The sequence below is a fragment of the Lactuca saligna genome, chromosome 9, assembly GCF_052625555.1.
Source record: "Lactuca saligna cultivar CGN05327 chromosome 9, ASM5262555v1, whole genome shotgun sequence".
NCBI classification, from domain to species: Eukaryota; Viridiplantae; Streptophyta; class Magnoliopsida; order Asterales; family Asteraceae; genus Lactuca; species Lactuca saligna.
Window position 1 is genome coordinate 180103003 of NC_136425.1, and position 13287 is coordinate 180116289.

A 13287-nucleotide genomic window follows, 5' to 3' on the forward strand; every position below is an offset into this window, starting at 1 on the left:
ATCTTTAAAAAAAAATGAATATAAGCACCCCACATGTAATTCATTAATGAATGAATAACTTGTGATACACGCAATGTAATTAATTTGAAACATAAATTTTGAGTGTACGAACTACACACTCAAACACCAACATGAATAGGAAATCAAAGTAACCAACAACGTTTATAATTTAGATAACTTCGGTGAATCAGCTAACGGGTAGAATTAGAAGTGAATATTTGAATTATTTTGCAAATAATAGGCCTTGAATTTATTGTTAGAGTTTTAGGGACAATTGACTTGAATGACTCCATCGTGATTGTATCACTTTCCGAAATCTGTAATTCATCCATATTGCTTGGGTTATAGAAGTTCAGAATTGGAAGAGTCCAAAAATTTTGATTATGATCACATGTCTAATCAGAATTAAAAATACATAATACCTATTGTGATGCACTTTTAGAGAGACAAAGAGATGTACATAATCAGTTTTTTAGTCATATGAAAGTTCTAAGTTTTGTATGCAACATCCAACTTCATTTTATACATGGAAAATGGTGGTTATGAAGAGGAAACTCCCATCGGCTTTTCCTTTTGGACCCTGCTAAGGGGCTGCCCCTAAACCCCACCATGAGCACTACTGCGACATCCCCTACTTTTTAGAATCAATTTAAAAAATTTCTTTACGCTCTTAAGTGTAACACCCAGAGTTCAGAAGACCAAGAAAGGAAGGAAAAGCCCCAAAATCAAGAAGAACTCATCGAGTCCAAGGAGGTACTCGACAAGTAGGAGCGGATTTTTGGGTCGCAAGTTAAGTGACCTACTTAGCGAGTTGGTCTGGGATTGGGAAACCCTAAATCCAAGACTTGGTGCCCTATTTAAGCATCTTATTCTCCCTCCCTTGGCCTCATTAACAGCCGCATGGTCCAGAACCTACTCCACGAAACCCTAGAATTCTTATTGAGTGTATGAGTCATATTTGAGTGGTTTTGGGGTGCTCTTGAAGCCTAGAAGAAGAAGAAGGAGTTTGAAGGTTCAAGGAGAAGTTGTAGATCCAGGAATCTCGTCCCATTTTCATCATTTTCAGGTAATCAAGTTTCTATCTTGACTTGTAGTTTCTTAGATCTCTTTAAGGTCACTTTTATGGGGGTTTTTGTCCATGAAGTATGATGTATGAGTCATGGATGTCCCAAGTTGAGTATACTTCCAGATCTGGAGTCATTAAGAGTTGGGAAGGCATAAAGGTGCAAACTTTATGCCATTAGAGTCCCATGCAAACTCTATGGAGGATATTATGGTCTCTTAAGCCCCAAAAGGCAATGCATGGAAGGAAAGGAAGGAACTTTAAGGGTCCAAACAATGTCCAAAGCATGGATCTAAGTTAGTATGATGTAGTTTGGAGTATGAATGGCTTAGGACCAAGTTCTAACGTCCTAAGGAACTAGGGTTTGAGCTAAACCCTTTAAGAAAAGGTATTAACGGGTAAAGCTAGAAGTTATACCCTTGAAAGGGCATTTTTTTGGGGTTTATGTGAAGTATGAGGCTTGGATTTGAAGTGTACGGGATTAATCCATTAAGATAGCCCAAACAGATAGGGGAACTCACCGAGTCCAGGTAAGGACTCGATGAGTTGAGTAGTGTTGTCCTGATTTTGGATGTGGAAGGGCTCGCCGAGCCTGAGGATTACTCGACAAGTTGACTCTGGTTATCACTAGTCTGAGTAGCATAGAATTCGACGAGTTGAAGGAGCAAGTCGACGACTTAGGTCAAATTGGAGCGTTGACTTTGACCCTGGACTTTGCCCTTGACCAAGGTTGACCTAGTTTGACTTCTGAGGACATTTTAGGACTAAGTGTCATTTTAGTATTGGTAGCTCGGGGAACCAGAGGAGCAGCAGTTCGGGGAATTGCCAGCTAGCAGCCAGAAGAGTATCAACAGGGCTTCAGTAGTGCAAGGTGAGTCTCCTCACTATGTATGGGTCTAAGGCCACAATGCCGGACCATTTAGTTCATGCAGAGTAGGAAGACCCGGGGGTTAGCCCTAGGAATTGTATGCTAGTATGTTATTACGGACCAAGGTCTGATGTTGGGCGGTGCCCGAGGAAGATTTATGTGTATGATTATTCTGGACTAAGTCTAATGTCGGTGCGAGCCTAAAGAATGTGTGCATGTTAGATTATACTTGTTGTCTGTGTGATATTTGTATGTGTCTGGTAGGGAGGTGAGTGTGGTGAGGTCCAGTATCTCACCACATGCTGAGTATGGAGGGAGTTCTATATCTCATTATTAGCAGAGTAGGGGCGGGACCTGAGATAGGAGAAAGGTGAGTGTGAGCGAGGGCATATATCTCACTACCAGCAGGAGCGTGGATGGGGTTCCATAATTTATCAATAGCAGGACATGGGCGGGGCCCAAGTTAAGCGAGGCCTTAGAACAGGATACAGTAGTATATGGTTGTTTTATGTAATAGCATGTTATATGATTGTATGTGTTCAGGGGGCGGGGCCCAAAGGCAGGAAGGACCTAAGAGAACAGATCTGTATACCGAGCGGGGCTTGATGCCAGGCGGGGCCCAATGTCAGGCAAGTCCCAATGCAGCGAGAGGGGGCCTAATATGTGGTTATGTGGATGGTATGTGGTAGGTTGAGGAACTCACTAAGCTTCATGCTTATGATTTTCAGTTTTGGTTTCAGGTACTTTCGGTAGCACAGGGAAGAGCTCGGGTTGATCGCATCGCACACACCATGATCTTTAGCATGTGATGTTTTACTCTGATATTTGATATGAAAGTTTGATAATAATGTTTTTGAATGATGTGACTCATGCTTTTGATGAATTGAATTTATAACTTATGTTTTATTTATTAAATTAAAAAGGAAATTTTTGGTCTTGATTTTGGGATGTTACATTAAGTATTGAAATGCAGAAGTTCCCAGGTAAATAAACATTTTTGAAATAACAAAAGTTATTTTATTAAAACCTCCGGGATGTCATTCGTTTATATTCAAACATACATTACAACGTAAATAAAAAGGTCCATAAATAACTAATGCAAGTCTATCCTTTTTTTTCCATTCAGCATCCTAACTAGGCAATTTCAACTTTGGCTCCACCACTTGTGATGCAATAAAATGAGTGGGCTAGGTTTGGGAAACCTGGTGAGATATGTAGGGTTTTCAAGCCCATAACACTTTAATGATAAAATATCATTCCTGCAAGACATATATCAGGTGTAAATATATATACTTGTCCTAATACCATCTACCCAATCCTAACCGATCATCAAAGATCCTAATTTAAAATCATCTGGAAGAATCATCTTATCGGATGAACTGTCTAAGCAATTGTTTGACTACACCTGCTAGGGGAGTCCTTAGCTAGTGTAAGTCATATAAGGCAACCAATGTTTAGAGACTTTGATGGATATGGCTTTCCATTTCATCTACGTCCATAGGTTATAAAACCATGCTAGCAACGTAATTCACAAGGCTTCCTAGAACAATTAAGTGTTGGTCATCTACTTTGGTTGATGACCCAGACTTACTGTCTGGTTATCTGATCGGGACCCATCATTTTTGGTCATCCCAAGACGGGGAGGATTACACTCTGATCTAGTCCCACACTCTAACCCAATTATGAGACCTAATCAACGTCAAGTCTATTTGACACTAAGCAAACCTTTATAAGTCTTATTCCTAATCTAAGGCAAGACCTATTTCTAAAGGTAATTAAGTTCTAAAACAATTCCTAATCCAAATGTTACTATATTATCATTAGAAATAACACATAACAAAGATAATGAAAACAACAATTATTATATGGATATTCTTAAGTTAAGATTATGTTCTTGACAATAACTACACACTCACCTGACAAAGTGTCTGGTGATTGGTGAATCGGGCAGATCTTTGCCTTACACCTTTCTCGAAAGACCTAGATGGACAGAACGGAACGTCTTAGTTTAGTTTCTTACTACATGGAACTATTATATTAAGAGATCAGATTCCTCAACAATTCGAAATTCTACTTCAGGATCAAACAAGTAAGGATCAGCCAGGCAGGACAGTCGGGAGTTAGGATCATTTCAACATATAGTCTTTCTGAAATCCAACAACAAATCTGACATGACCATTCTAGACACCTCTCCCATAGTAGATCAATCAACATAACAACTTGGAATCGTTGATAAATCTTAATTATAGGATCATAGTAACACCTTACAACAATAATTATAAATTACACAGGGGAAGAGTAAGTGTAGCTCACTTACAGAGTAGAATAAACAAGAATCGGGATCTAAACGGGTAGAATACTGAATTAATTCCTTCCTACATGAAGATTATGCCAAGCCGAGAATTTAAGGGTGTCGCAGGGCTTCGCCGCAGACTAGAATGAGGAAAAATGGGCTAACTATCACAATTTTTAGAGAGATATCGACTGGAGAGTGTGACATCCCCATTTTCATGGCCAAAAATGACCGATTTTTTTTATGCTTTATGAAAATCAGAGTACCTCTTTTGATAAAAATGTTAAGGAATTTATTCCCAGAAAAACACGATAAATACGTTATCAAAGCATTTCCGAAGAAACGTATTTTATTCATTCTAAAACATTTGGGATGTCATCGTCAATACAGAAACATAAGCATAAACAGAACTTACATTCATTTACACTAGTGATCTATATCTCCTTAATCTCTCAGTGTAATGTCACTTCATATCGACTCCTGTGATATAAATAAACTGAGTGGGTCAGGTTGGGAAACCTGGTGAGTACATAGGGTTTTCAACCCACAATAATATAATTATTATGTTTAAACAATCAAACAATCAACCCAATTACCCATCCCCATTATCTTCTTTAGTCTTAAGGATCTACCCTAAGAATCAGCTATTCTTCGTTCATTCATTCCTAAGGATCATCCTAAGGAATCGGTACGAAGTCCATCGTTGCCATCGTTTACACAACGGGCACTAAGTCTGCATAGTCGCCAAGGCTTAGGCATTAAGTCTGCATAGTCGCCAGGGTTTAGGCACTAAGTCTGCATAGTCACCAGGGTTTAGGCATCATGTCTACATGATCACCAAGGTTTAGGTATCAAGTTTGCATGATCACCAAGGTTTAGGCATCAAGTCTGCATGATCACCAAGGTTTAGGCATCAAGTCTGCATGGACTCCAGGGTTTAGAGTACACCAGGTGAACACATCGTTCACAACACCTACAAGTTGTGAGTCTGCTAGTGTTCCACTGGACTGTCTAGAATAGTCTATGGTTGTCATCCATACTCTGCCGAATGACGGGGCCATCATTTGGCTTCTCACATCATCCACCTCTCACCCTCACCTCATGGTCTATAACATCTCTCAACTCATCGTCCAACTCATATTCCATATATTACATCTTTCCATGTTTTACCCCAACCTCTTTGTAGATATAAAACACATATATACAGTTTAAATCATTTAAAACGTGTATAAAATCGTTCATCTAGCATAGACAGCAAGTATTCAGATAATATGCACACATAGCACGTAATTTATATTAAATACTTCATATCTATGTCTAAAATGAAAGTAACTATGCACTGACAACACATAATTTATATTAAATAATTCATATCTATGTGTAAGATGAAAGTAACTATGCATTCACCTGAGAAGGTGGTGAATTGGTACTCGGACAATGCTTCGTTTACTTTAAAATAATTTCCTTCGATGAAACCTAGTATTATTACCACTAGATTTTAGTCTAATATTTACCGTTACTTATTATTAATCTTATTATTATTATTATATAAGCGTTTAAACAATACTTTCCAACCACTATGTACAGACAGGAGTCAGATATAAAACACCAGAGGGAAGGACCATTTTGGCATATAGCATTTCTGAAATCCAACAACCCTATACGACCCTTTAAACCATATTCTCCGTAGCACGAGTAGTTAAAAAGATATTATAATGACACTTATATAATAATAGCTCAAATATTTATTATACGTTCATAATTACAATACTAATTTTAAATATAAGATATATTAAAATAAGGTAAGAATAACTTACTTACAAGGGGGTTTTATCTAGGATTCGGGCTCTACAGGGGCAGAACATCGTCGCTGAATCTTTCTAAGAAAGATTTGTGCAGCGCTTCAGCACTCACCTTACTATACTAAAACTACAGAAAGAGAAGTCGAATCACGAGGTACCAAAATGCTCGGGGGATAAGAAGAGAAAGACTCTTGAATCAAGAGAACGGTGCAAGAAATATGAGAGCTAGAGGTCCTTATTTATACTAATTGATTTTCAAAAACTATCCTCCATAATTACTTAATGACCTTATAGTTATACAAACAACTAAACGCCCCTTTATAATACTATTTTAAATAGATTTAATGATATTTGTACTAAACTAATGTCAAAAGAACTCAACATTAGTCTTATAATATATGCATCGTGGATACCTTTCTAATGATATATACATATGTATATATATGTGTACGTATATATATATATATATATATATATATATATATATATATATATATATATATGATTTACACTTTATTTTAATACGTAAATATGCTATTATAATTTTTAACTCGTTCATACGAACTCCATTTTTGTCGTTATTTATATCCACATGTAGGTGGAGACGTACTCTACAACTTTCGTTTAGACTCCGTCGACTAATTTTGACTTTATTTTTAAAGTTATATTTTTAACAAGCTGGGACAGGATTGATCCGTTAAAATCTCAATAACTTCTTCATCCGATGTCCATTTTCGTCTGTCTTTTTATCGTTACGCTACTAATAACGAGATATTCGATTCTCGTTTAGGTTGTGTCGGCTAAAAACTGCTCGATCTAAAACTCGAACTTCGGGTTGTACACCTCTAAGCCGAAACTTAGAAAAATCATAACTTCCTCATACGAAGTCAAATTTGGGTGTTCTTTTTATGGATGCTCTCAGGTTAACGCATATTCTAAGACTTTCATTTAGATTACTAAGGCTAAAAGTCGCTCTATCATAAATTCACTATTTACATCTTCCCGGTTCCGTGCCGGTTCCGTTGCGAAACTTCGACAGGTCATAACTTCTTCGTTATAACTCGGATTTCGAGCTCTTTATATGTACGTAACCCTTGAGACATATTCTACAAATTGGTTAAGATTATTTATTCTAAATAATCTTTTGTCGAAAAGTCGTTTTCAACCCCTATTATCTCTAAATTGACTAGCCCAGATCTACAGGCGTTACAATTATCTCCCCCTTAGGATGATTACGTCCCGGAATCATCAACGAAACAGGATGCACATGATGACTCCATATGTTATCTCTTCATCCTAAGTAATAACCATAACTTCTATGTCACTTCGAACAAGTATCTAACTCTTTGACCCCTTGACTGTAGGTGGTGCTCGATCTTGCACCTGCTCCATATCTCACGTTAGACTCCAAATTATGATCTTGAAGTCACAATCTCGATCCTCACTAGATACAAACTTAAGAAAAGTTATTTTATTACTACAATGGAACGATGTGTCATATTCTAATGACCTATCATCGTATGATGCATCGCTTGGACTCAGGTCTTTTAGAGTTAAATTCCAGAACAGACTACACCTTCCTTCATGTTCTAACCACATATTAAAAGGTAGCATTTCTAGTTACAAGAAACTTTTCATGATACCTCTACTGATCGCTTTTTATTTCAATCTTTCGTCTTAAGTCAAATGCTACCTCGAACTTGATTCTCTGAACCACATAACATACTCAGCGTAATCGGAGTCAAAATGATATGACCACTAGCGTCGGAATAACAATCATCTTCTTAGTCATTACCGAAACGATGGTAACGACATACATGAACAAAACGGAATCAATTACTAGCTTCTTGGTAACCTTGTGACTTTCCCCGATCCAAGCGTGAGTCATGTGCTTCTGGTAGTATATGCATCTACTACCTTTTACACCTACTCATACTCGTCCCAAGTATTGTCTCGCAGTCCCCAAGTCCTAAAATCACGAAACAATTTAACACATACGAGTGTGTCCGAATAATCATAAAAATTTCCCTAGACACTACTAGGACTTCTTCCATGCATATCTTCAATCATCAATTCTGCTTCAACTTGGTTGGTGATGGACATTCCAGATGATAGGAAAACTTTAGGAATTACATCAATCGTTATATCATCCCGCCAATCAAATGTGTACATTTAGATGTACCCTGCTTGTATAGATGTCCTGCTATTTTATCAGACGTATTCTAAAGGCAAGATACCTCTTTTATTATATCTTCTGATAGGTATTATTCAATATCGTAAGCCGTCTCTTTTCCTCTATTTTCTCAGTTTATCATGGTTCACATCACTTCCTGAACTTCTGCCATTGTGATAGGTTCGGGTGTAGGCGCAACGACCGATGCATGACCCATCACATTCTTAGGCTCAGGTTGTCATCTTCCTCTTGTTTTGTACACCCAAGAAAACGTTCGATGTACCGAGATGAGAATTTAAGATAGGAAAGATCTTATTTATGATAGACGTATAAATCTCCTTATTACTCTGAAACATTACATGCTAGTTCTAATATCGTAATCATACGCTTAGAATCTTGAACACATAAGGTTTCAGATCCGGTCGGCAACAGACCATAGATCCGAACAAATAACAGCATATAAGACATTTTTATAGCTATAACATAAATCATTTAGCACATAAAACATTTTAGGCATTTTCCTAAAATAAACTAGTGCTCGTGTCTAAATTATAGCAGACACTCATCTCACAATCATCGCTTAGCATACTAAGTTTAAGTCTAGAAATAAATCCTTATTCCTAGTTCGCTTAAACTAATACTCTGATACAAACTGTGACATCCCCATTTTCACGGCCAGAAAATACCGATTTTGTTTATGCTTTATGAAAATCAGAGTACCTCTTTTGATAAAAATGTCATGGAATTTATTCCCAGAAAAACACGATAAATAATTATCAAAGCATTTCTGAAGAAACGTATTTTATTCATTTTAAAACATTTGGGATGTCATCGTCAATACAGAAACATAAGCATAAACAGAACTTACATTCATTTACACTAGTGATCTATATCTCCTTAATCTCTCAGTGTAATGTCACTTCATATCGACACCTGTGATATAAATAAACTGAGTGGGTCAGGTTGGGAAACCTGGTGAGTACATAGGGGTTTCAACCCACAATAATATAATTATTATGTGTAAACAATCAAACAATCAGCCCAATTAACCATCCCCATTATCTTCTTTAGTCTTAAGGATCTACCCGAAGAATCAATTATTCCTCGTTCATTCATTCCTAAGGATCATCCTAAGGAATCGGCACGAAGTCCATCGTTGCCATGGTTTACACAACGGGTACTAAGTCTGCATAGACGCCAGGGATTAGGCACTAAGTCTGCATAGTCGCCAGGGTTTAGGGACTAAGTTTGCATAGTCACTGGGGTTTAGGCATCAATTCTACATGATTACCAAGGTTTAGGTATCAATTCTACATGATCACCAAGGTTTAGGCATCAAGTCTGCATGATCACCAAGGTTTAGGCACCAAGTCTGCATGGACGCCAGGGTTTAGAGTACACCGGGTGAACACATCGTTCACAACACCTACAGGTTACGAGCCTGCTAGTGTTCCACTGGACTGTCTAGAATAGTCTATGGTTGTCATCCATACTCTGCGGAATGATGGAGCCATCATTTGGGAAAAATGCTTCTCACATCATCCACCTCTCACCCTCACCTCACGGTCTATAACACCTCTAAACTCATCGTCCAACTCATATTCCATCTATTACATCTACCCATGTTTTACCCCAACATTTTCGTAGATATAAAATACATATACAGTATAAATCATTTAAGATGTGTCATTCATCTAACATAGACAACAACCATTTAGATAATATGCACACATAGCACGTAATTTATATAAAATACTTCATATCTATGTGTAAGATGAAAGTAACTATGCACTCACAACATGTAATTTATATTAAATACTTCATATCTATGTGTAAGATGAAAGTAACTATGCACTCACTTGAGAAGGTGGTGACTCGGTACTCAGACAGCGCTTCGTTTACTTTAAAATAATTTCCTTCGACGAAACCTAGTATTATTACCACTAGATTTTAGTCTAATATTTACCGTTACTAATTATTATTATTATTATTATTATTATTATTATTATTATTATTATTATTATTATTATTATATAAGCATTTAAACAATACTTTCCAACCACTATATATACAGATAGGGACCAGACATAAAACAACGGAGGGCACAACTATTTTGGCATATAGCACTTTTGAAATCCAACAACCCTATGCGGCCCTTTAAACCAGATTCTCTGTACCGCGAGTAGTTAAAAAGATATTATAACGACATCTATATAATAATAGCTCAAATATTTATTATAAATTCATAATAACAATACTAATTTTCAATATAAGCTATATTAAAATAGGGTCAGCATAACTTACTTACAAGGGGTTTTAGTCAGGAGTCGGGCTCTGCAGGGGTAGAACTTCGTCGCTGAATCTTTCTAAAAAATATTTGTGTTGCGCTTCGGCGCTCACCTTACTATAATAAAACTACAGAAAGAGAACTCGAATCACGAGGGACAGAAATGCTCGGGGGATAAGAGGAGAAAGACTCTTGAATCAAGAGAATGGTACAAGAAATATGATAGCTAGAGGCCCTTATTTATACTATTAGAATTTTCAAAAACTACCCTCCATAATTACTTAATGACATTATAGTTATATAAACAACTAAACGCCCCTTTATAATACTATTTTAAATAGATTTAATGATATTTGTACTAAACTAATATCAAAAGAACTCAACATTAGTCTTATAATGACCGCATCATCGATACATTTCTAATGATATATACATACATACATATATATATATATATATATATATATATATGTTTGTGTGTGTGTGTGCACGTACGTATATATATGATTTATACTTTATTTTAATACGTAAATATGCTATTATAATTTTTAACTCGTTTATACGAACTCCATTTTTGACGTTATTTATATCCACATGTAGGTGGAGACGTACTCTACAAAATTCATTTAGACTCTGTCGACTAATTTTGACTTTATTTTTAAAGTTATTTTTATAACAGGCCGGGACATGATTGATCCGTTAAAATCTCACAACTTCTTCATCCGATGTCCATTTTCGTCTGTCTTTTTATCGTTACGCAACTAATAAAGAGATCTTTGATTCTCATTTTGGTTGCGTCGGCTAAAAACCGCTCAATCTAATACTCGAACTTCAGGCTGTACACTGCTAAGCCGAAACTTCGCAAAATCATAACTTCCTCATACGAAGTCAAATTTGGGTGTTCTTTTTATGGATGCTCTCAAGTTAACATATTCTACTACTTTCATTTAGATTACTAAGGCTAAAATTTGCTCTATCATAAATTCACTATTTACGTCTTCCCGGTGCCGTGCCGGTTCCATCGCGAAACTTCGATGGGTCATAACTTCTTCGTTATAACTCGGATTTCGACACTCTTTATATGTACGGAACCCTTGAGACATATTCTACAACTTGGTTAAGATTATTTATTCTAAATAATCTTTTGTTGAAAAGTCGTTTTCGACCCCCATTATCTCTAAATTGACTAGCCCGGATCTACAGGCGTTACAGAGAGTGTTGGGAGGAGTGAAAGAGTTGGTATTTATAGGTGAGTTTGGAGTATTGCGCGTCGTGAAATAGGAGGCGTGTTGCGTATATGGGTGACATCAATCCACTGGGTTGTAGACACGTTGCACGATCTGGGTGGTGATACGTGGCTGACTTCGCGCGCAAGCTATGCGCGACGTGCGTGTGTGTGTGACATTTTCCAGATTTCCAAAATTACATAACTCCTTCGTACGAGATCTGTTGTTTACATTCTTTAAATCCGTGGAAAGCTCTCACCGAGATCTACAACTTTCCTTTGTCGGGTATTTTTGAATTTATTTTATTTATATAGGCTTAGCCTATTAAATCCAGTATAAAACCCATAACTCTCACATTCGGCATCTGTTTCAATGGTTTTTATATCGTTGTAATCCTAACAACTAGATCCTCAACTCTCTTTTAGATCGTTTTGGCTAACAATCTATCGATCTAAAATTTGATATCGGTACACACACTGTTGCGTCGAATTTTAATGTAACATCCCAAAAATACAGGCCACAAATTTCGTTTTAATTAAATTATTACATAAAACCATCAGTATAAAAACATTCATAATAACGTCTTATGTCAAAACCAAAGTGTCAATAATCAAAACATAGTATCATAAAATCATATTAGAGTGTAATCCCAAGAATATCATGTGCGGAAAACATAGTATGATGCGTTGCGACCAAGCCGGCTCCTTCCCTTTGAATCGAAGTACCTGAAACCAAAACTATAAACCGTAAGCACGAAGCTTAGTGAGTTCCCCCATCATACCACATACCATACATCACACATACTGCCAAATATATCCGAGTGTTGGCCTACACCTTCGGTATCTTTCAACCGGTATTCGGGGACAGGTTCACCCGCTATTGCTACTACGTAATAACATAGCATAACATACATAAAAATACTGCCAGTCATATCTGGGTGCCCGACCTACTCCTTCGGTATCTTTCAACCGGTAACCGAGAGCTAACCTCCCCTTCAATATCTTTCAACCGGTAACCAGGAGCTACCCCCCCCCCCCCTTTCGGTATCTTTTAACCAGTAATCGGGGACTATTTCACCCCTACCACAACCACACAATAACATAACATAACGTACTGCTAGGCATGCATGGGTTCTGACGACCCCTTCAGCATCTTTCAACCGGTATCCAGGGATTATGTCACCCCTACTACTACTAACACATATAACAGAGCACCCTAGCACATACAGCATATCAGATAGTTGCAAACTAGAAAATTATCACAAAGACAATCATCTCATACATAGTCACCTACTAGTGGGCTATCATCGGTGCCTTAGACCCACCTCTACTGAAAGGGAACTTACCTCACACTGCTGAAGTCCCGCAGACTCAACCCTGGCTGCTGGATGACGGATTACCAAACTGTCAACACCAAAATGACACCCAATTAATAATTGGATTCCAATACATAACCATAAGTCCATGTTTGGGGTAGATACTACTTCAACCCTAACTTAGCTTGATTCAAGCCCAAGGCCCAACCCATAGGCCTAAAAGTCAACTATGCGTCAAAGCCCAACATATCACACAATTT